Raw genomic sequence first — 7,693 nt, forward strand, 5'->3', positions numbered from 1 at the left:
ATTTCGAGGTTTGTGCTTTCTGCAAAATGGTTTTGACTGTTTATTACAAGAAATATCGCCACTTAAAAATAACAAAGTGCAATCGGTGCAAGAGCAAATTCCGATGTTTAGGTTTGTATAAATCTCACTTGAAATCTTGTAAAAATCAGAAAAATCGATGAACAAAAATTGAAATCTATAAAGATAAATGTGTCCTTGAATCACCCAAATAAATACATAGAATTTCAGTTCACGTGTTGTAACGCACGGCCCGGTCTAGGGTTCGGGACTTGTGCTAGTGCGCTACGCCGGTTAGCACTCTTGGTGCTTGCCGGATTTGGCCTTTCTGGACCGCGTGCCGCACTCCCGTGGGGCGGCAGCGTGTTCCCTAACTTAAGCTTGAGTTCGTCGGGGCGCGACGACACAAGCCGGACACTAACCAAGTCCTCCGCACTATGGGGAGGATGGTTGTGTCCTCGGTCCTCCAACACTGCCTGAAGGGCAGTGCCAAAAGAGGAGCTTTACGCAAATTGCAAATCCTAAGTCTAACTTGCAAATTAACTACAAATGAGAGATCTAGGGATAATACAAACTACTCCTATTTGTTGGCACTCGGGTTTATTAAAATCAACCTCCGCCTCACTCCGCGGCTCGCGTACAACTGCCTCCTCCTCACTCTTCGAGTGCAGGGAGGGGCGCATGAAAACATATAGTTCAGGGGAAAATTACAATGATGCGCTGCATTCAGGTTGTAAAAAAAAGAAACAAAAAAAGAAAAAAAAAAAGAAAAAAATTAGCTCAGCCTCAGGCTGGACTAATTTCAGAGTCTCCTTTAGTTCCTTTTTTGTTGAGAAGGGAAGAATAAAACAAACAACAGCGCCTTATTTAGTGGGGAAATGGGGAGAAAATTATTTTCTTCGTGGATGCAACTCGCTGGACGGACGCTGCTCTGCTGATCAGCGTAAGTTGTCGGCGTGGTGCGCACTTTGAAGAACTTTGGTGGTTGACGACTGGGTGTGACAATCTGGTCGCGTAAGTTGGGGGCTGGTGTTGTTCTCAGGCGGTATAGGTCGTGCTGCTCTGGTATGGCTCCGGTGGACAGGGTGAAACAGGCTCTGGTGGACACGGTGAAACAGGCAGGGGGATGAAACATATGGAGAATCTGAAGGAATCGGTGGTCATGTTGTCTGCTGGAGATGAAGAAGGAACATAGCGAGTGGAAGATGAGAATCAACGGTGTCTGCTAGAAAATAAAATATTAATATCAGAAATTTAGAACTTGAGAATAATAAAAAAAAATTGAATTGCAGTTTTATCAGAGCGTCCTACATCAGGGTAATTCGTAAAGAGCACAAGAGAAAATATTTTCCCTGTACGAAACACGTACGCTGATGATCTTGGGAGGCTTTTCTTGGATTCTGTGATGATAATCACGGAATTGGTACAAAATTGATAATATCATTAATTTTTAGATATACGAGAAGGGTAGTTATTTTATTTCATTATTTTTATTTTTTTTTATTTTATTTATTTATTAATTTTTTTTGAAAACATAGAGAAATATTAAATTGTTATAAGAAAACTGCATGATATACTTGGATAATAATCTATTGGGCGTTCTACTCACTTGGAACGGGAACGTTTATGTTGAATGTTTGAATGGTAAAATTTGCTGAGACAAAATCTGCATACGGCCGCACTGGTCACCACTTAAATATAAGAATTATTGTATGTACTTCTCTGTCTTGGTAGAAATCGCGCGCCAGTCTAGTCATCCATAGAGGCTGGCACAAAGTGCATAACGAGCGGCCAGTTAGAAGACGGAAATAGTGGGCGTCACATTTCAATTGTTTGTTTACATTGGTGCTCATGCCGGCGACTGTCTTTGTTTTGGTTCGACTAATTACTACTGAAAAATGTAAAAATAAACCAAATGTGGCTGCCGCTCACGCGTCTTTTGGACTTAAAGTAAGTGAAATGCCCGGCTAGAATACAGAGTGATCTGGTCGGCATTCGCAATAATAGTTTTCCCATTATCTTTAACACCGATCGGTTTCAGGCGGAAACTATTGTCACCTAGAGTATCAATAATTTGGTAAATAGCACTCGACCGTTTCGCCGCGAGGCCTGCTGAGAATTTAGTTGCTGCGTTTGATAATGGGTGAATATCAAGAAGGACCAGATTTCCAATTTGAAAATGGTGAGGCATTCTACTTTTATTATATTGTTTTGCCATCCTGTCTTTGCTTTGTGTTATGTGTGTGCGCGCGGCTTGGTGTGCTTTTTGCATTTGATCTATCAATCTCGCCGCGTGTAATGCAGGTGAAAAGTTTTGCAATTGATCCGTAATGTGGGGTACTAGCGGGTTGTCAAGTTCCCGGCCTAAATGTAACAGATTTGGAGTAAACTTAGTGGAGTTATTAACATTAGAGCGCAAGCAGAACCCAAACAATTCCAGATACATATCCCAATTTTTGTGTTGTAATGCGAACGCTTTAATTCTTAATTTAATTTCTCTATTGCTGCGCTCAACTATCATTGATTGGGGTCGGTAAGGGGCATTCTTTTTGTGTTGAACACCAAGGAAATTTAAAACAGACTTCCACAGTTTATTCACAAAAGCTTTCGCATTGTCAGATCTGATGCATTTTGGAAAACCATTCCTTGACATGTACGAAATCACCCTATCCAGCAGCACTTGGGAGGTTGCTGACCTTAGTGGGTAAATTTCTAGCCATTTGGAAAAATTATCCTGGATCACTAATGCATAGCAATTTCCTCTAGAGCTTCTTGGTAGCTTCCCTATAACATCAATGCTTATTTCATGGCCCACGCCTTTTTCTGGTTTTGAGGTGAAGTAACCGAAATTTTTCCGGTTTCTAGGCTTTATCCGTTGACAAGTTTCACATGAGCGAACCCAGTCATGGACATCGTCCCGCATTCCTCTCCACCAAAAAGTATTTGAAATGCGCTGGGCTGTTTTTTGAACACCAAAGTGACCACCAACAAGTGAATCATGGCAGATCTGCAAAACAGCTTTCCTCATGTGATCAGGTACAACAATAAGATGTTTATCACCGCAAGGTTTGCAAAGCAAATTCATGTCTTGTAGCATGAAAACTTTGTTTTCGTTTCTGCGTACTTTTTGCTTCAGTATCACTATCCCTGGATCTTTATTTTGTTCATCACTCCATTCTTGTATGGTTAACGGGATGTGAGAGAAATCAGTGACCTGTGCAACGCAGGAATCAATGATGTTAATTGCGTTTTTAGTTTTCCTCCTGTTTGGGAATATTAGCTTGGAGATGAACTTTTGCTTTGGCCAAGGGTTTGCCTTTTTCATCTTTGTTTTTATTTTGTGTCTGACTCCCTGTATATTTTTCGGTTTAGGTGGGTTCTCGTGTTGCAATGGACTAACTGTTGGCTTTGTTTCTAGGAAAGTCCCTGAGGATGGCTCTGGAGGTTTCGGTTGAGAAAACGTCAGCGGCGCTCTGTTGGAGCAGCGACTGCAGTGATGGCCATTCAATCCTACTTCACAGGTGTCGAAACGCAATTTGGCCTCCCTGTGCTCATGAAGTGGAATTTCGCGTTCTCGCCAATCCTCCTCTGCTTTTATTGGTACCGCAGTCTCGTCTGGCGCTCTACTGAGAGCATCAGCAAGCTGATTTGATTTTCCTCGCCGGTACGTAATTATTGCGTTTAAATGAGCAATTTTCATGAGCCATCTTTTTACCCTACCTGAGGCATCTGTCATGTAATAGATATCCTTGATTGCACTGTGATCAGTTTGAATTTCTACTTCCGCATATTCAACATACGAGTTAAATTTCATGCATGAATGGACTATGGCTAAAAGTTCCAACTCAGTTGTACAAAAATTCTGTTCCAACTTAGTGCACGCCCTGGAAGTATATGCAATTGGTTTTAGCTGGCCATTGTGCTCTTGCATTAAGCATCCTGCAATACCAACTTTACTTGCATCTGTTATGATAGTAAATTTTTTATTCAGGTCTGGTAATGCCAATGTGCAGGTTTCTGAGCAAATTTGCTTTTTTAGGGATTCAAATGCATCTTCTTGCAATTTTGTCCATTGCCATGGCGAATCGCCCATCAGTTTTGTTAATGGTTTCGCGATCAGCGCCATTCTTGGAATGAAACTTTTGAGGAAAACACACATGCCGTAAAATCTGAGCAACTGTTTCTTGGTTTTTGGCGTTGGGAAATTTCTGATTGCGCTCAGCTTGCTTGGATCTTGTTTCAATTCTCCCTGAGAGACAATATGGCCCAGTATTTTTAACTCAGTGGCAGCGAATTTTACTTTCTTTGGGTTAATTGTAAGCCCTGCTTCTTTTATTCGTTCTAAAACTGCAGCCAAATGCCTTACATGGTCATCTAAGTGTTCAGAGAAAATTATACAGTCATCGAAATAGCAACATGCGCTCTGCCAATAAAGTTCCCCCAAAATACTGTCCATATAGCGCTGGAATGTATATGGAGTAGATGCAATTCCAAAACTAGCTCTTTTATACTGAAAACAGCCTTTGTGTGTTCTGAATGCTAAATACTTCCTGCTATCCTTGTGTACTGGTATTTGAAAAAATCCAGATTTCAAATCAAGTATAGTAAAGTAGCGGGCACCGGCAAGCTGGGCAAATATATAGTCCATAGGTGGAATATTGTTAGGTTCCACGCCAATCAACCGTGAATTAATAGCTCGCGAATCAATGCAAAGTCGAAACATGTCTGCTTCTTCCTCAACCTGTTCCTCAAGTGATTTGTCAGGTGGCTCTTTGTCCTTTCCCTTCTTGCTGTCCTTGTTTTTCTTTATCAAAACTGGAGCGCAAAGAAAATCAGAAGTTGATGGCTCTATTATGTCATCCTCAATTAATTCATTAACTTTCAACTCTAATATTTTTCTCATCTTTGCACTCATAGGTCTCAAAGGGGCTTGGAAAGGTGGTCCATCCTGCACTTTGAGGACTTGCTCTACACCTTTGGCGAGGCCAGGCTTTTCTGAAAAGACGCCCTTGGTGTAGAAATCTGCCACTACCTTTTTTATGAGGCCACCAGTGTCATTCTCTATCCTGCTAAGTAAGTTTTCTAGTAAATTTTCATTATTGAGTGTTGCATTTTGACACTGTTTTCTATTTTGCAAAGGACTGTACTGGACGAATGGGTGCTCAACTAAAGGGTTGTCTGTCTTAAACCAACCTGTTGGCGTGACTGCCATCTTTGCCTGACAGAGGAAATCGCGTCCCAATAAGATTTGATCTGAATTGTCAGGAACTGCGAAGAAATTCTGCACAAAACTCCCTGCAGGAGTGTGAATCTTGATAGACATTCCGCCAAGTAGGTCAGTTAATCCATTCACCATTTTTATCTTTTTATTTGTGTGCCACACTGTTGCATTTTTGCCTTTGAACTTTTCAAAAGTAGCCTGTCCCAATATACAAATATCTGATCCTGTGTCTAAAAGAGCTAAATAACTTCTCCCTAATATGCGTACTTTAATAACTGGTTTGATGGCAGCTAATTGTTGATTTGATTCAGATTGCATGTGTCTCTGTAAAACTGCCTTTTGTAGTTTTCTGTTAATTTGGTCCTTACGCACGCGCGGAGAAATTTTTCCATTATGGGGCCTAGATTTTTCTGTTCTTTCAGTTTGCACAGGAGTTGAGACAGGCTCGCTGATTAGTTTTTTGAATTCTCATCTGCAATTTCAGGTTCAGAATTTTCCTCAGCAGCGAAAGTCTGTTCATGAGTGGCACCATACTCATCAAATGGCTGGTAATAATAGTGCTCATCATAGTAATAATCATTATATTGCATTTGATCATACTCATACTGCTGGTCAACAGCATCTTCTGTTTGCTCCTGTTCTGCTGGAATTGGTTCATTTACTTCAGCTGAATTTGACCTGAACTGTTGCTTGCTCTTATATTGATTGGCATTTTGATTTTGTGTTGCAGGTTTCCCCTGACTTGTGCGCTTATTCAGGTCATTTTGTCTTGCGGCTGCTGCGCCAGGTGGGCCATTTGATTTCCATGGTAAAGCCAGCTGTCCACGACCTGCGGCACCTTGGACTGCAGGACGTTGTGGCTGGTTAATGGCGCGAGGTTGGAAACCTCCTCTGGTGGGTAAATATTGATTTGCGCCGCGGCTCTGGCCATACTGAAATCTTTGTCCCTGTCCAGGTTGTCCCTGATACCAAGGACGAGGGCCAGGGTGAGGCCCCCTGCCAAGTCTGGGGTTTAGAGAATTTAGAGTGACCTGCTGACTCATGGATTGACTGCCAGGGTGGCCATGCGCCTGGACCAATGGTGTTTGAGGCGTCTTTCTGACTTGGTAAGCGAACGCAGGCTCTGCAAACTCGGCTGCTGGAGGCGGAAGCCGGTAAGTGCGAGATCTGTATATTTCAGCTTGGACCAATTTGAGTGTCTCATCAAGGTCAGCAATTGTTGCAAATGTCCTACCGACAATAAATCGTCGATATTCAGGGTGAAGCAAAGAAATTGCCTTTTTAATGATTTCCCCTTCACCGTAATTGGAATCAATCTGTTTGCACATTAAGTATATCTTGTGCAAGAAAACGGAAGGAGGCTCGTCCGCATGCTGGAATCTTTTTTCCAGATCCCTTGCAAGCTGCTCTTTGTAATTTGGCGCACAATATTCTTGCATGAACGCGCTCTCAAATTGTTCCCATGTCTGGAATATTTCTCCGTATATGGCGAACCAATTTGCTGCTTCTTCAACAAGTGCTGTTGGCAGGCGGTATTTTACCATTTCAATCAGGGAAATTCCATGTGCCACAGATATCAATTTAATTTGTCTCACATATTCATACGGGGATTTTTTATCTGTTCGACCCGAGAATGTTGGCACCGGAATTTTCGCAAGCTTGTACAATGTTGCTTGAATGCTTGGGACGCTTTGCGCTCCTTGGAATGTCGGCAATGTCCCTGACAATGTATCATGCGGAGCCGTCAGCGGAATCGATCCGCGCTGCGACTGATTTCTTCCCAGCAATCCATGATTAAACTGGTTCGAAATGGGGCTTGAGGTCGCTTGAAATTGTACGCCACCTGGAGCCCTTGCCTGATCAGAGTTCAATTTTTGAAATAAATCCTCAGGTTTCATGTTTGCATCCATGAGTAAGGCCGCTAGTTTCTCAAGGCCATTTGAATTTTCATTTTTATATAAATTCAATTGCAAATCCACGCCCGAGGGTTGATTGTAAGACCCTGGGAGTGTAAAATGAGTTGTATCATTTGCTCGAGAACTTTCCCCGGTTCCCGTCAGCGTGTTATTAGAATCCACTGATTCTCCCATGGGATCAGTGGACTTGGAGGCCATCTCGCCTTCGTCGGTTTTCGCGACTCAAACTTAAGTTTAGCTTTTGGAGCTTACTCCTGTTACCGCCGTTAATTAATAACGCGCGGTGCCCAAACTCAACTTAACGCTCTACAGCGAGCGCAGTCTTTATGGGCGTTTCAGCTGTCCAGTAAAAGACAGAGGAAGGTTCGTCTCAACTACGAGTGCCGTACTCGCAGCGGACAGGCCCCCAAATGTAACGCACGGCCCGGTCTAGGGTTCGGGACTTGTGCTAGTGCGCTACGCCGGTTAGCACTCTTGGTGCTTGCCGGATTTGGCCTTTCTGGACCGCGTGCCGCACTCCCGTGGGGCGGCAGCGTGTTCCCTAACTTAAGCTTGAGTT

The 7,693-nt window shown here is 42.8% G+C and overlaps 1 long non-coding RNA gene across 2 annotated transcripts; it reads left to right on the plus strand.

Annotated features, from left to right (window-relative positions):
* Window positions 1–238: 238 nt before the first annotated feature.
* Window positions 239–6,481, plus strand: LOC135944216 (uncharacterized). Of its 2 annotated transcripts, XR_010575292.1 has the most exons (8): window positions 239–1,947; window positions 2,039–2,179; window positions 2,863–3,033; window positions 3,416–3,661; window positions 4,915–5,070; window positions 5,137–5,332; window positions 5,949–6,116; window positions 6,174–6,481. It is a non-coding gene; the product is annotated as an uncharacterized LOC135944216 (long non-coding RNA). The 2 variants fall into 2 exon arrangements; XR_010575291.1 differs by having other exon boundaries at window positions 239–2,179.
* Window positions 6,482–7,693: the final 1,212 nt, after the last annotated feature.

Source organism: Cloeon dipterum, chromosome 4 (genome assembly GCF_949628265.1).
Source record: "Cloeon dipterum chromosome 4, ieCloDipt1.1, whole genome shotgun sequence".
NCBI classification, from domain to species: domain Eukaryota; kingdom Metazoa; phylum Arthropoda; class Insecta; order Ephemeroptera; family Baetidae; genus Cloeon; species Cloeon dipterum.